We start from the raw sequence: 19,298 nt of genomic DNA on the forward strand, positions 1-19,298 counted from the left end.
ATAAAATATAAAAATGAATAAGAATATGTTAGAACTAAAAAATTTTAAAAAGAGGATATGTTAGAACTCTTATACATTAAAAATGTCATAACTAAACTGGAAGAAAAATCTCTGCGAGGTACATATCTATCTGATAAAAGGCTTGCATCCAGAATATATAAAGAGTTATCCAAATCCAACAATAAAGAAATCTACAATCCAGTTAAAACGCAAAGATTTGAACAGACGTTTCGCCAAAAAAGGTAATGTGATAACAAATAAGGAGATGAAAACCTGCTCGACATCGTTAGTCGCTGGTGAAATACAAATTAAACCATAATGAGGTACCACTACACACCTATTAGAGTGGCTAAAATTATGGAGCACCTGGGTAGCTCAGTAGGTGGGCATCTGACTCTTTACTTCAGCTCGGGTCATGATCTTGGGGTCATGAGATCGAGCCCCAGGTCAGGCTCTGCACCGAGTGTGGAGTCTGCTTGAGATTCTCTCTCCCTCTGCTCCTGCCCCCACCCTGCACACACACTCTCTCACTCTCTAAAAAAATGAAGATTGAGGGCAGCCCAGGTGGCTCAGCGGTTTAGCGCCGCCTTCAGCCCAGGGCATGATCCTGGAGACCCTGAATCGAGTCCCGCATTGGGCTTCCTGCATGGAGCCTGCTTCTCCCTCTGCCTGTGTCTCTGCCTCTCTCTCTGTGTGTGTCTCTATGAATAAATAAATAAAATCTTTTAAAAAATAAAAATAAAAATAAAGATTGGCTGCAAGTAAGAAGACTGACCTTACCACCTGCCAATATAACTAGGTGCTAACTGGGACTGCCATACATCGCTGGTGGAAATGTAAAATGACGCATGCGGTTTGGAAAACAGGCGGTTTGCAAAACAAGTTGAGCAGATACTTATCATAGAACCCAGCCATTCCACTCCCAGGTATTTATTTACCCAAGAGCAAAGGAAATCTATGTCCTAAAAAGCCTTGCACGTGAATCTTCATAGCAGCTTATTCATAATAGCCCTCGAGCCAGAAACAGCCCAGATGTGATCAACAGGTCCATGGAGATGCAAATTGTGGACCGTCCATCTACACAACAGTAAAAAGTGATGAGCGATTGGTACGTGCACGACGTAGGTGAATTTTGAAATCATCATGTTGAGTAAAAGCCAGACAAAAAAAAAGAGGGCACCCTGCATGCTCTCATCTTTTTGTTTTTTTTGAAACTTTATTTATTTATTCATGAGAGACACACAGAGAGGCAGAGGCACAGGCAGAGGGAGAAGCAGGCTCCCTGCAGGGAGCCCCGGGCAGGACTCGATCCCAGGACCCCCAGGATCATGACCTGGGCCCAAGGCTGGCGCTCCACCGCTGAGCCACCCAGGCGTCCCCATGCTTCTATCTTTATAAATCTCCAAGTGATATAAACTAATCCGCATGACACAAGGTGGAGAAGGCAGCCCGGCAAGGGAGGGATCCCTAAGGGGCTCCATGGCGGGACGTATGTGATTGTTATTTTGACTGTGGTGATGGCTTCGAGCTGTATGTGTACGTAAAAACTTACCGAACTGCACATGCTAAATAGGCACGGTTTATTGTGTCCATTACACCTCCATGAAGCTGTTTCAAAATATAATAACTAATCTTCGAAAGAAGGGTTCAAAAATAACACCAAAGGAATTCCCAAAAAAAGAGGAACAATAATAATAATAGGAGTTAAAACAACAACAACAACCCTGAGTTAGAGATTGCATACAGGTGGCTCAAGAGCTAAGACTCAGAAGTTGCAGAAAAAGGAAACAGAAGCAAACCAGAGGGAGGGACTTGTCCAAGAAATGATCAGAGAAAGGGGAGAAATGATGGAGAAAGGGGTCTCTGCAGATATGATGAAGACAAGACTATTCTGGATTGTCCACGGGGTCCTCGATACCCTCCCAAGTGTCCTCACGAGAAGGAGGCAGGGGGCGAGGAGAAAGCAGGTGACAGGCGGAGATGGGAGGGAGGTGGCCATAAGCCAAGGACCACCAAGGCACACTGGCCGCCACCTGAAGCTAGTGGGAGGCGCCAGGCCCGCCGACACCTCATCTCGGACCTGTGGCCCCCAGATCTGTGAGAGGACATCCCTGTGCAGTCGTAAGCCAGGTGGTCATTTGTCACAGCAGCCCCAGGAAGCCAATAAACCTACTCACGGGTGACACATGGCCCCCCAGCCACAGCGCAGCCCCGGTACGTTCCCTACCACGTGGGAGTAACAACGTGAAAACTAATGCAACCAAACTGTTGGTATATTCACACTGGGGGGAAGGGAAGCAAGAGGAGCATATGTGGATGCGGTGACACATCCAGATGCGGGGACACGCAGACAGGCGTGCCAGGCCAAGCGCCGAGGCCAGCATCCGAGGAGGCTCGGAGGCATGGCAACGCCAGATACGGATTGGCCTGAGTGTGGGATGGCGCAGGGGAGGCTCGTGCGCATGTTGATTCTTGCTGGGTCTCCCCTGCATCTCTGAATGCCCCTGCTGAGTTTGGGGGTTCCCCACCCCCTGAGTCTTAGAGGACGGCAAACGCTTTCCCAGCCTCTCCTGCAAGTTGGGAGGCGGGTACGTAGCCAGGATTTCCCGTGGGACATTCCCACACTGGGCCTTTGAATCAGAAGCTGGTGAGCTCGGGGCAGCCCGGGGGGGCTCAGCGGTTTAGCACCCAGGGCGTGGTCCTGGAGACCAGGGATCGAGTCCCACATCAGCTCCCTGCATGGAGCCTGCTTCTGCCTCTGCCTGAGTCTCTGCCTCTCTCTCTCTCTGTGTCCCTCAAGAATAAGTAAATAAAAATCTTAAAAAAAAAAAAAAAAAGAAGAAGAAGAAGAAGAAGCTGGTGAGCACCCGGGAAGCCATCCCAGGAAGGTGGTGGCAGCTGTATCCAGTCCCCCGGTGCGCCAGGGACAGCGAGGAGTCCGCCGCCAGCCTGGGCATGTCAGCAGCTCTGTGCTGGGGCAGCAGCAGTGTCTGCAGAAGCAGCAGCTCCGAGGGGCTCCCGGGGACCCTCCTGGGGTGGCTGCACGGCCCCCACCCCATCCCCAGAGACCTGAGTGTTAATCTCGGCCTTGCCCTGGTGCCTCTGTCTGGGTCTGAGGCTCTGCGTCCTCAGGGGCCAGGGCAGATCTGTCTCTCCAGCGAGGAGGTGCTGATTATGCACCCCCCTGTGCCGGCACCTTGGCATTCTGGGCAACTCTGCATAATCTGCTCTGGCTTCCCTTTGATTGCTGAAATGTCCTCCCTCTTCAAGTAAACCCTGCAAGCAAAAAAGTGACCCTCGGGGAAGGAAGAGGTCACCTCCTCACTTTCTGAATCATTCCGGTCTGGGAAGGGAATCCAGCTCAGTGCCCGGAAGGGTGGCCAGCCACCACCACCCACACAATCCCAGCCTCGTAGGGGGCCCCCTCGCCTATTTCTGGCAACAGGGAACTCTGGATCCTGCTTCCAGCTCAACCGACACCCTCAGGGTTCGTGACAGGGTGGCATTTAGGAAAGTGGTGCTTATTTATGGGGACAGGAACAACAGGACATGCTTGCTGTTGTCATGACGTCGGGGCTGGTTCCTTCCTCGGCCCCAGAGCACCCCTCCCCTGGACCCCTGGCGTCGCTCACATCACAGAGCTGCGACCAGGTGGCCAGGTGAGGAAATAGAGGGGAGGGTCCTCTCCCACCTCTGAAGTGCTTGGGGAGGGGGCTGTTCATCCAGACCCCGAGGAAGCAGGGACCAGTCTCACCGGGTTCTGTGAGCCCTGGGTGGGCACACGGGAACAAATCTGGCCCCGGGGCCCGGGGGTGTTTGATGGGTGGATGGATAGACTGATGGACAGATGTGTGAGAATTCTGGGGAGGCCACAGAGTATCGTGGAAAAGGTGCAGGTGGGAATCAGAAAGCAACTGGGTTCGCAGCATCTACAGCCTTCCTTAAGCAGTTATTGAGCACCTACTGTGTGCCTGCCTGTGGGTGGACTGGCGTATCGTGCAGGTTCGGCTCTTGCCCTCGTGGAGCTACGAGCTCATGGCAGGAATGGGACACACAGGCGAACAAGCTCACACCACTGCGCACGGCAGGTGTCCTGCAGACACACACACACGAGCCCCCGGTGACACAGAATAACAGGCAGGGGCGGAGGGCACCTTCTTAGCCTGGATGGCAGGGGAAGCTCCCTGGGGAAGAGCTGAGGAGGCCTGTGTTAGGACTCAGGAGAACAGAGCTCGGCCAGGGACATTCACAGGGGACGGGCCTGCCTGGCAGGTGTCCTGGACAGGAAAGTGCCTCCTGGACCATGGGGCCGGGGCTGGATTTTATTTTAAAAATATAAAAGGAGGGTGATTTACCTCCTCGCAAATCCTCCCGGACAGGACACACAGATGGCTGGTGGCCAGAGAGTGGGGGAGGCGTTTGTACCCAGGGGCCTGCGTTAGGGGATTGCACTGTCCTGGGGGCGCCGGGGCACTGGGTGCATGAGTCTGCACTTGCCAAAACCCGCAGACCTAGACACTCCACAAAGAGTGAACTTTACTGCATGCACACTTCTTCTTTAAGTTTTTTAATTGCAAAACAATCCCTCCAGCCGCTGTGAGGAGGAAAGGTGTGTGTGTGGGGGGGGTGAGCTGAGAGACCAGCGGGGGGGCCCCTGCAGTGACCTTGGTGAGAGCGGCTGGGTCACATACCTGAGCTCAGCTTATTGACCTCTGGGAACCCTGGATTCCTCACTGAGGACATGGTACAGAGATTCCCACCTGGAGACTGACCCTGTGGGTTGGAGGTGACACCCAGAACCCGCCTGGTGGGACCTGCTTACAGCAAGGTGCTCAAGCACCTAAGGGCCTGGCTGACTATGCTTTGCCAGGGGGTGGCTGCAACTGACCTCAGGGCGCCCCGAGGTGATCCATCCAGCCGGGTAGCTGCCGGGGGCCGGGAAGGTGCGTTCAGAAAACAGACCTGAAGGTAAACCCAAGGGGAACTACTCAAGGGTGAAGGACACCCAGCTGCAGGCCCCAGCGTGTGGCTCAAGCCACCCTGGGCAGAGGAATGTGGCCCAGAATGTTATGTATTTAGCGTGTTTCTCTCCCAGGGAGGCTGGAGCATTGGTGTCGGGGTGGAAGGGCAGATAGCTCCCAGGGACAGCCTGGCTTGTGGGGCAACCCCCTGGGAAGTGGAGACCCTGAGCGGGCACCCCGCCTCGTGCAGACCGTGCAGACCGGGGCACCAGGGTCAGGAGGCCTGGATTCCTGCTCCACCTCAGCCTCTCTTGAGCTGGGCGACTTTGCGCCAAATACTCAACCTCTCTGCACCAACGTAAGACTCCAATGAGGAGCACATGGGAACTCACCTCAGTAAACTGAGGATGTTCTAACCAATACTGGGGGTGAAGAGGGTACAGACGATGGTAGGGACAACCTGTAGGTTGGCCATGAATCAGTAGGAACTTAGAGGCCCAGGTGGGTCAAAGCATCCCTCGCTCCCCAGTGGCATCAGAGGCGGAGCGTGTGGACTTGAGTGGGGAGCACAGGGGAGAGCACGGCTGGTGCAACTGCTATGGATAGCAGTCTGGCCATTCCTCAAAAAGGTAAACATAAGGGACGCCTGGGTGGCCCAGTGGTTGAGCGTCTGCCTTTGGCCCAGGGCATGATCCTGAAGACCTGGGATCGAGTCCCGCATCGGGCTCCCCGCAGGGAGCCTGCTTCTCCCTTTGCCTGTGTCTCTGTCTCCCTCTCTGGGTTTCTCATGAATAAACAAATAAAATCTTAAAAAAAAAAAAAAAGAGGTAAACATAGGGCTACCTCGTGACCCAGCAATTCCACTCCTGGCAGGTGCCCTAAAGAACTTAAAACAGAAACTTAAGATACTTTTACGTGTTCATAGCTTCATGGTTCACATCAGTCAAAACATCCATCAATGGTGAATGGACGAACAACATGGAATACTACTCGGCTGGAAACAGGATCGAAGCACAGACCCCTGCCACGTGTGTGAAGCTCAGAAACAGGAGGCAGAGTGAAAGGAGTCACCAAAAGGTCACAAATTGTGTGATTCTGCTCGTAGGAAAATACCCAGAATAAGTAAATCCCAACAACAGAGCAAATGGATGGCTGCCAGGGGTTGGGGAGCTGGGGGTGGGGTCCGGAGAGTAGCTTTCAGTGGGTGCAGGGTTTCCTTTGGGGGGAATGGAAATGTTTTGGACTAGACAGATGTGATGGTACCACATGGTGAATCTGCTCAATGACAATGAACTTTTTTTTTTTTAAGATTTTTTATTTATTTATTCATGAGACACAGAGAGAGAAGCAGAGACACAGGCAGAGGGAGAAGCAGGCTCCATGCAGGGAGCCCGATGCGGGACTCGATCCCAGGACCCCGGGATCATGACCTGAGCCGAAGGCAGAGGCTCCACCACTGAGCCACCCAGGGGCCCTGACAATGAACTTTTAAATGGCTAGTTTATGTTACGTTTTTTTGTCAAGGCAGGTAAGGGAGAGCGCTTGTGGTCCATCCTGCCGGGAAGAGAGGACTAATCCGGGGAGGGCCAGGCTACCCAGATCCCCACTCGGCTGCCAGCAGCCCTGCAGCAGACCTGACGTCCCTGTGTACCGTGAGCAGCCGGGGGACCCTGCCCAAGCTAGAGCACCTGTGAAGGTGCGGGGCTGGAAGTCAGGTCTGCACCCGTTAGAGCCCCCTGCCTCCGCCTGCTGCTCAGCCGGTGCCACACACCCAGCGCCACCTCACCTGAGTCTCACGCCCCACCAGGCGGGAGTATGACCTCTGCGGTAAAAGGGGAAACGGATGCACAGAGCAGTTAGACTCTAAACTCATGTGCACGAGCCACCCCAGTGACAGGTGTCGGGGTTCGGGAGGCCCTGAGGGAAGGCGGGTCTGGGACATTGGAGAGCGCAGACAGAAAGTGAGGGGCTGCAGAGCCCCGAGCTCAGGGATAAGGAGGGTCCTGGAGCAGGTGCACGGCGCTGGCTAGAGAGGGATGGCGAGGCAGCCCAGGTGAGGGAGGGTCAGCTAGGGGGGTGCAGACTGAGCCCCTAGGCAGTGAAGGAGCCACTGGTAGGCACGTGGGACAGGAGTTGGCATCCTGGACAAGGAGCCCTCCCTACTAAGTCTCCCCTGAGCAGGGGCCCGCAGTGCCACCTCTGATGGCCAAGGAGGGGGGGATGGAACCCAAATTTCGAATTTGGGAAGGTAGATGGGGGTGGGGAGGGCAATACAATATCCCTCCACTCCCCACCCCCTGCACATCCCCAAAATTTTCAGCCAATCACCCCAGCCTTCCCCACCCCAGTCCCTTCACGTCCTTGGAGGAGAAGCTACAGCACATGCCACCAAAGCCCACCTCCACCCCTCGCTGGACTCCCCCTCCACATGTCAGTTTCCTGATGAAGGGGAGGAGGAGTGAGGGGGAGGGAGGGGGGAGTGGAGAGGACTCAGTACTGTGTCAGCCTAGGGGACTCCAGGGGGCTAACCAGCCAGGTGCCCCGGTGGGGGCTGTGCTAGGGGATCCCAGGTTTCATGGGACATAGAGGAGCCTGCACAGAGATGGCCCCCTGGGGATCATGGCTCAGCGGTCATCCCAGGAGAAGAGGGTCCGAGGGATGCCAGGAACCAGCCTCCCCTCGTCACCCTGAGGATTTCCCAGCCCCAGCAGCAGGAAGTGAGTAACCACCTCTCAAGACCTGCTGGCGACAGCTGCAGCGCCAAGGACAGAGTTAGGAAGTGCGGCCAGGCTGACAGGCAGACGGGGGGCTCCTTTCTACCAAACCTGGGGTGCTCGACAGTGTGCCAGGCCCAAGGGGACCAGGCCCCACCGCCCACCTCCCAGAGCAGCAAGGAGATGGACAGGGGGACGGAGGAGGGACTGGCCTCCTCACACTGCCTCCACCAACCCCTGGAACACCTCTCCCAGCCCACCTCCTAATGTCTGCATACCAGGAATAGCAGGGACCTCACTCACCCCCGCCCCAAATCTGGGGTGGGGAGATACTGCGGGAAAGCCCAGTCAAACAGAAACTGTGGGGGGAAACTCCCATAGCCCAAAGTTAAACAAAAACAGATGAGTTTATATTCTGCAATGTTTCCCAGTGTCTGATAAGAATAAAACACGTATGCGCACACAAGCTGTGAAGCATGAATTATGTCATTTTGGTGATTCCACCTATGACTTAAACGTTCCGATATTCGTATTTAAAATCGGCATTGAGTAATATGAAGATAAATGGTAAAAGAGGAAAAAAAAATGGTAAAAGAGGCTAATAATTTAAACACTTAAACTTTCTTTCCTTAGAACGACGTTAAACAGCCAACAGCGTTATAATAGGAAGCGGGCGGCCACAGGGTCGGGAGCGGGGCCTATGCCCAAGGACAATGCCTCCAGCAGGGCCACGTAAGGGCCACTGGGAGTGGGGACCAGAGGCGGGATGGAAGTGCACAGGGCTGGGATGTGCCCTCTGGGGCTCACAGGTGTGCCTGCTGGTGCCAACCAGTCGAAATCACAGGCTTTGCATGTGTTTTGCCATGCATCAAAGTCAGAGCTTACCTTTCAGTTCTGCCTACCAGTTTTCCAGGACTGGTTTGTCTGGGGTGTGCGTGACAAGTCAGCCCTTCGCCCAGAGAACAGGGGTTGGCTTTCTGGCCAGGCCTGTGGGGTGCTGTAGAAAAGCACAGCTCATTCCTGGGGGCTAACGACAGGGGTCTTCCTAGGTAGGGGGGTGCGGGGTGGAAGTGACAACCCCAGCCTCACACACGGATGTTGGAGAGAATGTTCCAGAACACTGGCTAAAGGGGCAGACAATTAGAAACAAGTGTATGTACATACATGCTGTTCTATTTTGCATGATCTTTTCTCTACCCCCAAAGAGGTTAGATTTGGGGGCTTTTCCCCGTAGACTGGGTTGTGTATGAGCATGTATTCGTTGGGTGCCTGCTATGTGCTGGATGATAAATAGACAGGCAATAAGTGAACAGGAGTCCCTGCCTCGTGGAGTTTACGTGCAGGGGTCACAGAGGAAACCCACAGGGCTGTGGTGGGAACGCGGTCAGGCTGCTGAGAGCAGATGGGCCCCAGACCAAACCAGACACATCAAGAAGAGCTCCTGAGGGGCCCCCTTAGGGAAGGGCAAGGCTTACCAAGTGAGGGCCAAGCCCCGGGCAGAGATCACAGCGTATGCAAAGGTCCAGAGTTAGGTATGATCCTGCTGCATTCAGAAAGTTTAGGTAATTTCACAGGGCTAAAGCTTGGGGGCAGGACTTGAGCCCGGAGAGGCCAGAGGGCCCCGGGCACATTCTTACCATGCCTCACAAAGGAGCCCTGGCTTAATGGGGAGGCCACCAGGGTTATGTAGAAACAACTTGATTCCCCTCCTGCTTCTCTCTGAACGCAGGTGCACTGGCTGGAGCAGGACAGGGCCCCTCTGCGGGCCCCAGCCAGGCAGACCCGATGGGGAAGAAGCCAGGAGCTGTGGTCATTTGGCAGGAAAGGTTTAGCCAAATTTCCTCTTAGCAAAAAAGAGGGACAAAAAAACAAGCTAACACATAAAAATTAGAGAGGGTTGTTTCTGAGTCCACATGGAGCTCCTTTGGAAGTGGTTCCTCGTCTAGGTCCTGGCCCTAAGCAGGGAGCTGGCCTCAGTGGCAGGCTCCTCCCAGGCAAGGGTGCGTCTGATGCATTCACTGCTGTCTAACAATGCACAGCCTAGCTATGTGGATGTCTGATTTAGGAGTAGGTGAGTAGCTGGATAAGTGGGTGTGTGAGTGGATGGATGGATGGATGCATGCATGCATGCATGGGCTAGTGAATGAATGGGTGGATGGATGGATGGATGCATGCATGCATGCATGCATGCATGGGCTAGTGAATGAATGGGTGGATGGATGGATGGATGGATGGATGGATGGATGGACTAGTGAATGAATGGGTGGGTGAATGGGTGGATGGATGGATGGATGGATGGACTAGTGAATGAATGGATGGATGGATGGATGGATGGATGGATGGATGGATGGATGGATGGTTGGATGGATGGATGGGCTAATGTATGAATGGGTGGGTGAATTGGTGGATGGATGGATGGATGGATGGATGGATGGATGGATGGATAGTTGGTTAAATGGGTAGATACAGCTGTAGGCAAAAGAAAGAGTGAAACAAATTTAAAGTTTGTTTGATGGCAAGACACAACACAATGCTAATTATATGGATGAAAGACAGAACTTTTTGTTACTTTAGTTCCAAATGTGAGGAGGCTCCCAGGCAGGTCCACACAAGGGGTTGTCCCCAAGGACAGGGTAACAGCAAGCTGGAGCCACAGGGAGCAGCACGGCGGGGTTAACTAGGATTCCCAGGCTCCCTTGGACTGGGTAATAAGGTTTGAATAAGGTTTGGAGTTCCAGGATATGGGGGGTATCCACAGTTACTGGATATGTGGCCCCAGAGTGGTTAGATACACAGTAGCCCAGAGTGTGAGAACCCGGCAAGGCAAGTGTCAGAGTGTGAACCTAGAACTAACAAAAACTGACCAGCCTCCAAGCAGAACTTCAAAACTGGATCGAAACGTTATGGTTCAAATCCTACGTTACCGCGGTGTATGGAACACTATGTAGATGGACGGATGCTTTTTTGGAACTCTCAGTCAACAGAAGCGTCCACATTGGATTCAGATCATTGAGGATTTTCATCTCATAGACACGGAACCCGAGAATGTACCAGCAGGGGACTTCCCGAGGGCTCTGTTCTGATGGAGCTCAACGTGCTTTGGTCTTCTGGAATTGAGGAGGGCAACGGATCCTCTCACCTGGACAAGGCATGCACGTACAATCCTGGAAACCATATTAGAGGGCTCAGGGGCTACGTGCAGCCTCTCCCTAGAGCCTTGTCCCCTCTTGGGAAGTCAAGGAGTCCTAATGTGGTAGGACAGGCCAGTACTCTGGGGAGTCACCCAAGGCATCCAGGCTGGGAAGAGACTTGACTCAAGTTTATGAAACCAGTCCACAGCCATACCAGGCCCAGATCCCGATACGCCTTTGTGGGACTCAGTTTCCCTACTTCTGTGATGACCGAGTGGAACTTGACCACTGTCTGTAGGCTTGCTTCAGAAGACAGGGAAAGAGGAGACAGCGGGTAGGGTTCTGACCCTCCTATTTATTCCCCAGCTCCCTGCACCCTCCCACCACCACCACCCCCGGCCTGCTTTATCTGGTCTTTTTGGAAGGAAAGGTTTTAAGACTTTAAAAACATGTACATTTGAAAGGCTCTGCACTTTCCAGCTTTGGATTGTCGGATTGCCTCTAAGTCTCCAGAGCAAAAGCCAAGAAAACCAATCAGTGTTGAAGCAGGAGGAAACCGTTGCCAAACGTGCCCAGATGTGGCAGGGGCAGGAGGGGTGGAGCCCACAAACCTCCCGTGGGGCCGGGAAACAAGACAGGGAAAGGTGCTCATTCTGCAAAGGTGTTTCCACATTTCTGCCACTTGGGAGGCAGGCTCACTGTTTACACTGAACCTCAGACGTAAAAACAATCACGTGAGGGAAGTAATGATAAGAGAGAAATGTTGTGTTAGACGAACTTGCTCACTTACAGAGTGTGCCAGTCGCCTAGCACAATGCCAGGAGGGGGAATGCTAGTTTTTAGAGGTAACCTGCTACACACCTTCTTTTCAATCCCTGGTTGCATTCCACTGGGGATTGCATTCTCCCCTGCTTGTGCTCGCTCTCTCCTCCAAATAAATAAATAAAAATCTTAGAAAACAAAAAAACAGAACACAAACTTCGGAGCCAGGTTGCCTGGGTTCTTGAGAGGATTAGCTGAGTCCATCCATTTATGTGCTTAGAAAAGTGCCTGACACAGAGCACGAGTTATATATGTGATGTGTCAGGGCTGTTATTAATCCTCACCACACCCCTCTGACACTTGTCACGATCTCGGGTCCATCTCCCAGCCCAGAGAGGTTAAGCCACTCTCCAGAGGCCCTTAGGCAGGGAAGCGAGTGCAGGGATGGGGATCCGGGACCTGCTGATTTTGAGTCCTGGACACATTTGCCACCCTGTGGCTCTGAAAGGCAGCCAGGCTACACAATAGAACATTCCTTGGGCTCACTTGGAAATCTTCCATGTGGCTCATTGAGCTCTCAAGGCTCGCGGGGCAGACACAGCCTTGGGTTCCTGAAACAATCCCAGCCCGGGCTCCGCGGGCGGGCGTAGGTTCTGGAAACCAACCGTAGCAGGGCTGGCTGGGCCGCTGGGCAGGAGCGCTGGGCTGGGCTGGAGGTGGAGGGAGGAAGTGCCCAGGAGGGCGGTGACATCACCACCCAGCCCTTGAAAGATGAGCTGTTCCCTCCACCACTTCAGCTAGGCTCTGGCGGCTCCTAGGAGGACTGAGGACATCAGGCAGTCCTGCAGGACCGAGGGAGCTCTCGAGGTGCCCACGTGGCTTGCTCTGGGCAAGAGGGGTCCCAGGAGGACAGGAGGTCCCAGGACAAAGAGAGAGCCAGCAGGTGAGTGTCACAGGGACTGATTCCCCGGGGGTTGGGAGTAAAGTTCTCTTGGGTCCTGGGGCAAAGTTCCTTTCCTTTTCTAGCCCTGATGAGTAACAAGAAAGGCTCCCAGCAGCAGGAATTATTACCTTGTTTGTTCTAGGTTCGTCTTCTTCTTGAGCAGAGACAGGCATGTGTGTATCTGTGTGAACAGTTTAGCGATTTGATTTGTATAGACTCTGGGTAGCTGCCTTGGACTTCAGCTACAAGGAGCGAGGACGGATGGGTGTGGGGTTTAGACTCCGGAATCCGGCTTCTAACTCACAGCTGTGGTGCTCGTGGGCCCTGTACACAGACCCTGTGTCCCCAAGTTTCTTAACCTCTCCGAGCCTCAGTCTCTCTGTCTGCAAAGTGCCCTGCTTGCTGGCTCCTGGGGTGGCAGGAGTGAAATCAGAGGGCGGGTGGGAGAGGGTCTGTAAGTGCTGCTGGTGTGCGCCGAGGGGTGGTAACTCAGCTGAAAGCCCCTCGGGTCGTGGTCCTGGCTGTCCAGGCCAGAGGGCTCAAACCAGACACCGGTTCAGAGCGCAGGCTTTGCGTGGGTTGGAGTTCCAGCTCTGCTCTCCTTCCCCGGGTAACGTTTTTGAGCAAATTATGCCCACCCCCTTCTCCCCATTGCCTGAGCTGACTTGGCAGGGTGGTGACAAAGGTAGAAATGGGCTTGTGCCTGCCTGGGAAGGCCCACATATGCAGTCAGTGCCCCATGAGGGCCGCTGAGGGCAGGTCGTTGCATGAGCCTGGGCTGGGGTGGCCAGTGGGCGTCGCTCCGGCAGGGCAGGTTAGGATGCGCCTTCCTGAGTCACAGGCCCGCTGTGGCTCCCAGCAGCGTGGGTGCACAGGAAGCAGGAGCTCGGGCCCAGGTGTGGGGCAGCGGGGAGCCCCGAGCCAACCCTGCCTTTTATTCCTTCTAGAAAAGAGGGAAGGCCCGGGGCCGGGGCCAGGGTGAGCGACCCCAGAGGACGGTGCCAGCTCCCTCTTCTCTGGAGGAAAGCCATTCCCTGTCCTGCTAGATGGTGGCAGCAGTGGGGTGATGGGGAGCCCCACGAGCCCGAGGAAAGAGTTTGCTGCTTCCCCTTGCGTGAGGTGGAAGGCAGGCAGATCTGGGCAACAGCCAGGGGGAGAGGTTTGGGAAAGCATGGGAAACAAGACGGCTCCCATGCCTTCCCCACAGGCGAAACCCTAGGGCCCCATTCCAGCCCTGCCCTACACTCACAGAATCCCTGCAATCCCGTGCTCCAAGCCTGGGAAGGAGGTGAAGAAGGAGTCTCAGAGCAGGGGGAGAACCAACCTGAGCCCTTCTCTGGGGGTTGGGGGTGGGGGCGGTGCCTCGGCCTCTTTGGGACCCTGGCTCTGTCGCAGATACACAGGGGAAGGTTCAGGTGATGGGCTGAGTCTACACTGGGGAATCTAAGGACTGTGGGTGAGAACAAACTTCAGAGACACTGGCCAAGTAGGGACGGAGCAGGGGAAAGAGCTGCCACGTGGTCTCTGCTAACCCAGTGAACGTGGCTGGCCCGCAAGGGCAGAGGGGGGCAGAGGGAGCGGTCCTCAGAATAAAAGCAGGGCTCCCCTGCCCCCCTCTCGCTGCTGCGTCCCCTGCACTGAGAACCCACTCTGCTTGACAGCACGCAGGCTCTGCTCACGATCAATGATCGGATGGGTGGGTGGGTGGGTGGGTGGGTGGGTGAAGTCCTGAGTGACGGACGCCCGGCTGCAAAGGCTACCTGCCCAGGTATTTTCAATTATGGGACATTCTACAAAAGGCAAAACTATGGAGGTTGTAGAAAGATCAGTAGCCACTGGGGGTCAGGGGGAGGGGGCGATGACTCTGCAGACCACAGAGGCTCTTTAGGGCAGCGCAACTGCTCTTGTGAGGCTGTCATGATGGACACGCGTCATTGTACATCTGTCCAAACCCCTGAAGGCACAAGGGAACGCCGTGGACTTTGCGTGACAATGACGTGTCATTGTAGGTATTCACTGTGGCAAACGCACCCTTCTGGTGGGTGCTGCTCATGGGGGAGGCTGGGTGTCTGTGGGGGCAGAAGCCATGGGAAATCTCTGTACTTTCTACTCAATTTTTCTGTGAACCCAAAATTGCCCCCCCAAAAAAATCAAGCCTAAAAAAAAAAGCACAAAAAGCAGATCTATATGTTGCTTTAAGGATTCAGAAGGCACTTAGAGTATCAGAACTTACTAAGATTTGACACCCTGAGTGCATCACCTCCACCACCCCACAGTCTAGGAATCTCCTGACCTGTGAGTATCTTTCTTAGCGCGCATGCTTCCAAGGACAGGGAGCTCACTACTTTGCCAGCCAGCCCACTCCATCTCAGGAAAGTTCTACTGTTTAAAAGTTCTTCCTTAGGGATCCCTGGGTGGCTCAGCGGTTTAGCACCTGCCTTTGGCCCAGGTCTTGATCCTGGAGTCCTAGGATCAAGTCCCACATCGGGCTCCCTGCATGGAGCCTGCTTCTCCCCCTGCCTGTGTCTCTGCCTCTCTCTCTCTCTCTCTCTCTCTCTCTCTGTGTGTCTCTCATGAATAGATAAATAAAATCTTTATAAAAAAAATAAAAGTTATTCCTTAGACTGGAGCTAAACTCCTGTCCCACTGAGCAATGGTCCCCTTTCTAGCTCTTGGGGCTGGGGTGTACAATTCTAGTCCTCGTAGGTCCTCTCTGAGCTAAACATCCACAACTCCTTAATCACGACACACTTTCTACTGCAAACCCGAAGAGTCAGCTACCTCTTTGACTCTGTGGTGGAGCCTGTAGGGTATTAGAGGCTAGAAAAACATGAGCAAACTACCCCACCCCACCAAAATCATCATGCAGGGTGGAACACACATGAGCTCTGGGTTCAAATCCTGGCCCTTTACCGGTGAGGGATGCTCTCTGAGCCTGCTTTCTCAACTGTGCAATGGGGAGAATCGTTTCCTTTTCTGAGAACCACGGGGAGGTGTAACACAGATGGTGTCGGGGTGGTGCTAGCAGGCACCAGGCTCACTGCAGGGCCCCACCTAGCGGAAGGACGGCCTCCAGGGGCAAGAACCGGGCCTGGGACTATCAGAGGTGCTGTCTTCACCGCACATGAGGCCACCACGTCTCGGGGATTCCCGGGAACAAGGGCCCCCCCAGGACGCACAGGCTCGTGTTCCCAGGCAACACATTCTTGAGTGGTGACGCCAGGAGTCCCGTCCTACTTCCCTTCAGGGCTCAAACTTTAGGCCCCAATGCCTGTGGGCCTCCTGACCTCTGGGGCTTGTGGAGCACTTTCCCGCGAGGCACAGATAAGTGGTTCCAGATCCCAATCCAAACCCCCTAGAAGGCAGAGAGACCGCATGCAAGTCACTTCACCTCTCTGGGCCTCACGGGTCCACATTTGAAAATCAGCTCTATCTGTGCCGGACATCTCACAGGATGTTGTAAACTGTAGAGTGCCTGCCACTTTGGTGGTGGTGGTTGTGCTGATTTGCACCCGTGACTCCACGTCGCCTCTTCCCTAGGGGACCCCTGAGTGAGCGCGCTCCAGCGTGGGCATTGCCTGATGGGGAAAGACTAGCCATTTGCCAATGCGGCTCCCCCTCCCACCACCTGCAGACACCGAGCCCTCTCCTGGACTCACTCCTACCAGCTCCCAGGATTCTGATGCAAGTGGGCCGCTCTGTCCACATTTGAGAGATCAACTGCCTTAGCGAAAGGTTTTCTGAGGCAAACACACTTGAGGAGGAATCAGACCCTGTCCCTACCCTGGAGCCCAAAGCCATCCTCCCCAGTAGACGTTTTTAAATGCCAGTGAGGCAAGTAGGGGGTGGGAGAAGGGGCCTCTGGGCTCTCTTCTGACCAGAAATGTCCAGAAATGAATGGCCAGAATGAAAGAACAAGGTGGGGAGATGAAAAGCCGGAGGAGGCGGGAACGGGGGTGTCCACCTGGCACAGGTGTGCCCAGCAGTGGCAAAGGCCTGCGGACAAGGCGATCTGCACAGCTCATGGGTGGAAGCCAAGACAGTGGGAAGCAGGAGACTCAAACGAATTGGGGCCCACGGGGCAACAGACTCCCATGGCATCGAGGCCTCGCCCCCTCCCTGTTGCTGCCCTGCTCCTCCTGCTAAGCTCTGAAGCCAGCTCCAGGGGACTGAATCCCACCCCTGCTCCTCCCCAGCCCCCAGCCGTGTGACCTAGGACAACCACTTAGCCTCTCTAGGCCTTGGTCCCTCCATCTGCAGAGCATCGTAGAACTGAGAGCCTCCTGAAAGGAATGGGGACCGGCCTGCAGTGTCTGGCGCCTTCCAAGTGGGTGGCTGGCTTGTTCAATGCAATGGGACAACTGTGCATCCTGGATGCTCCCGTTCCCCTCCTCAAACTGTGGTACACACGCAGTGCTGACCCACTTAGGGGGTGCCTGGAAGGAGCTGGGGAAACCAGGGCGGGGAGCGCCTGCCTCCAGGAGGGTGCTGGGGATGGGACCAGAGGGGAGGCAGCCTTCCTTTGAATTTCCTTTGAAATTCTTATCATGATATGCCTTGGCAGAATTTCAATATATAAATTAAAAAAAAAAAAAAGAAATTTAAGTGGAAATAAGGAGACAAAATTCTCCAAGACACCCACTCTCCACAGCCTGAGTCTGTCCTGCAGATGAAGGATTCACACATCTGTGCCCACACCCAGGAGCCAGCACAGGGAAGAGGCAGTGAGGAAACAGTAGGGACTCCAGAGTGGGGGACGGTCCTGCCCTCGGGTGCATTCTGTGAGTTTTTGAGGAGGTGCTTTTGCTGAGCACCTACTATGTGTGGGCTCTGTGTTGGGCATGTAGGTGCTGCTGGGAACCCCAAAACTGCTCATCCCGGTCAGACTCTGGGGATGAGTTGTTTTTTTTTTTGGAAAAAAAATTTTTTTACTTGTATGTACATTCCAGCCAAAAGAGAAATTAATCCCAACAAATAATCCCAAAAAGGGGAAGGTGTTATAGAAAAAAATTAGTGTGACTAATGAATTAGTGTGATCAATGAAATCCACTAAAGTTTAAGGTATGGCTAACAAATTTGGTCGTAATGTGATTTCGAAGCTTATTCGCTGTTTCGTTTTTTATATTTTTCTTTTTCTTAAAGATTTTATTTATTTATTCCTGAGAGACACAGAGGGAGAGGCAGAGACATAGGCAGAGGGAGAAGCAGGTTCCCAGTGGGGAGGCCAGTGCGGGACTCGATCCTAGGACCCCGGGAGCGTGCCCTGAGCTGAAGGCAGACGCTCAGCCGCTGAGCCACCCAGGGTTCCATAATCACTATCTTAAAAGGATGCTTAAAATTTTTTAAATGATAATTATCGGCAGAACTGAGCTGGTCACATCTGGGAGAAGGAACTTTCTTAGGCCAGCACGGAGCAGGGCTGCAGGGTGCAAGGTGACCCAGAGCCAGCCCCCACACCCTACAGGTGGGGCACGGACCCCCCATCCCTGAGCCTCAGACTCCGCTCGTCCCTGCCTTCCTGAGCCACTTACGGACACTGTGCTGGGCCCCCCAGCTCGAGACCTGCCCCCAAGTTACGGGCGCCTGGTGGGAGAGACAGTCGAGAGCCCCAGAAACTCTCACGCAGCACTTTGCCTCCGTGACCCCCCGTGTCAGCCCCAGAGGAGCCGGGACAGTCACAGGCATGGCTTGTTCCCAAGCATCCTGAATCCAGAGCCCCATGGCAGGGTCTCCGCCCTGTCCTTCCTGGGCTTCTGTCACCACCAGCAGATGCACAGACACACAAACAGAAGCCTACAGACACACACACACAGGCATACACACACACACACCCCACATACACTACAAAACGTACACACACAACACCACACACAGACACACACAGCTCACAAACATACATATCACACAGAGACCACACACACACACCACAGACACAGCAAACACACACCTCCCATGTCACACCCAGATGCACACATCACACACACGTACTCACCACACACCACACACCACACACACATACTGCCTCTCTGCTGCCTACATGTCCCCACATCCAGCTGGTGACAGGTCTATAATGTCCGAATTGCCTTTGTGGGCAAGTTTCTTTTTTTTTTTTTTAAGATTTTATTTATTTATTTGAATGAGAGAGAGAGAGAGAGAGAGAGAGAGCCCAAGTTGGGGGGGGTGCAGAGGGAGAGGGAGAATTGCCTTTGTGGGCAAGTTTCTTTTTTTTTTTTTTAAGATTTTATTTATTTATTTGAATGAGAGAGAGAGAGAGAGCCCAAGTTGGGGGAGGGGGGCAGAGGGAGAGGGAGAAGCAGGCTCCCCGCTGAGCAGGGAGCCCGACACAGGGCTCCATCCCAGGTCCCTGAGATCCTGACCCGAGCCTAAGGCAGATGCTTCACCAACTGAGCCACCCAGGTGCCCCGTGGGCAGGTTTCAATCCTTTCCCATAAGGGTCCTTGACCCGAGTAAAGTGGAGGGGGCGCCTACACGGGGGAGAGACAAGGCACAGGAGACTGCCCAGTGTCACCTGAGGTGCATCTCAGCCCCACCTCTGGGCTCCCTTGCCGCTCAACACCATCACGAGTATTCCCTCTGATAAACCCACTCAGCAGGGATGCTAGCCCCACCTGAGAGTCGAGAAACGTCTCCAGAGCTAAAACGGAGCTAGGTTGGGACCCGGTCTGGTTCTTCCCATCATGCCTCCCTGGATAGGAAACGGTATCAAGACAGGGACCCCTCAGCCTGGGGGCTTCCCACAGTGGGATGTAACCTGGAAGCCCCAGCT

At 54.2% G+C, this 19,298-nt stretch overlaps 1 protein-coding gene across 2 annotated transcripts in view; it reads left to right on the forward strand.

Moving 5' to 3' along the window:
* The first annotated feature begins 12,139 nt into the window (after positions 1–12,139).
* The window catches only part of BDKRB2 (bradykinin receptor B2), a 30,498-nt gene continuing 23,339 nt past the window's right edge, over positions 12,140–19,298 (forward strand). Inside the window, exon 1 of one of the 2 annotated variants that reach the window (XM_026012723.2) lies at positions 12,140–12,511. The gene's annotated coding sequence lies outside the window, so the exon portion shown is untranslated. The remainder of the gene's footprint in view (positions 12,512–19,298) is intronic. The other variant, XM_026012725.2, reaches the window with a different exon arrangement.

Source organism: Vulpes vulpes, chromosome 6, assembly GCF_048418805.1.
Source record: "Vulpes vulpes isolate BD-2025 chromosome 6, VulVul3, whole genome shotgun sequence".
Taxonomy (NCBI): Eukaryota; Metazoa; Chordata; class Mammalia; order Carnivora; family Canidae; genus Vulpes; species Vulpes vulpes.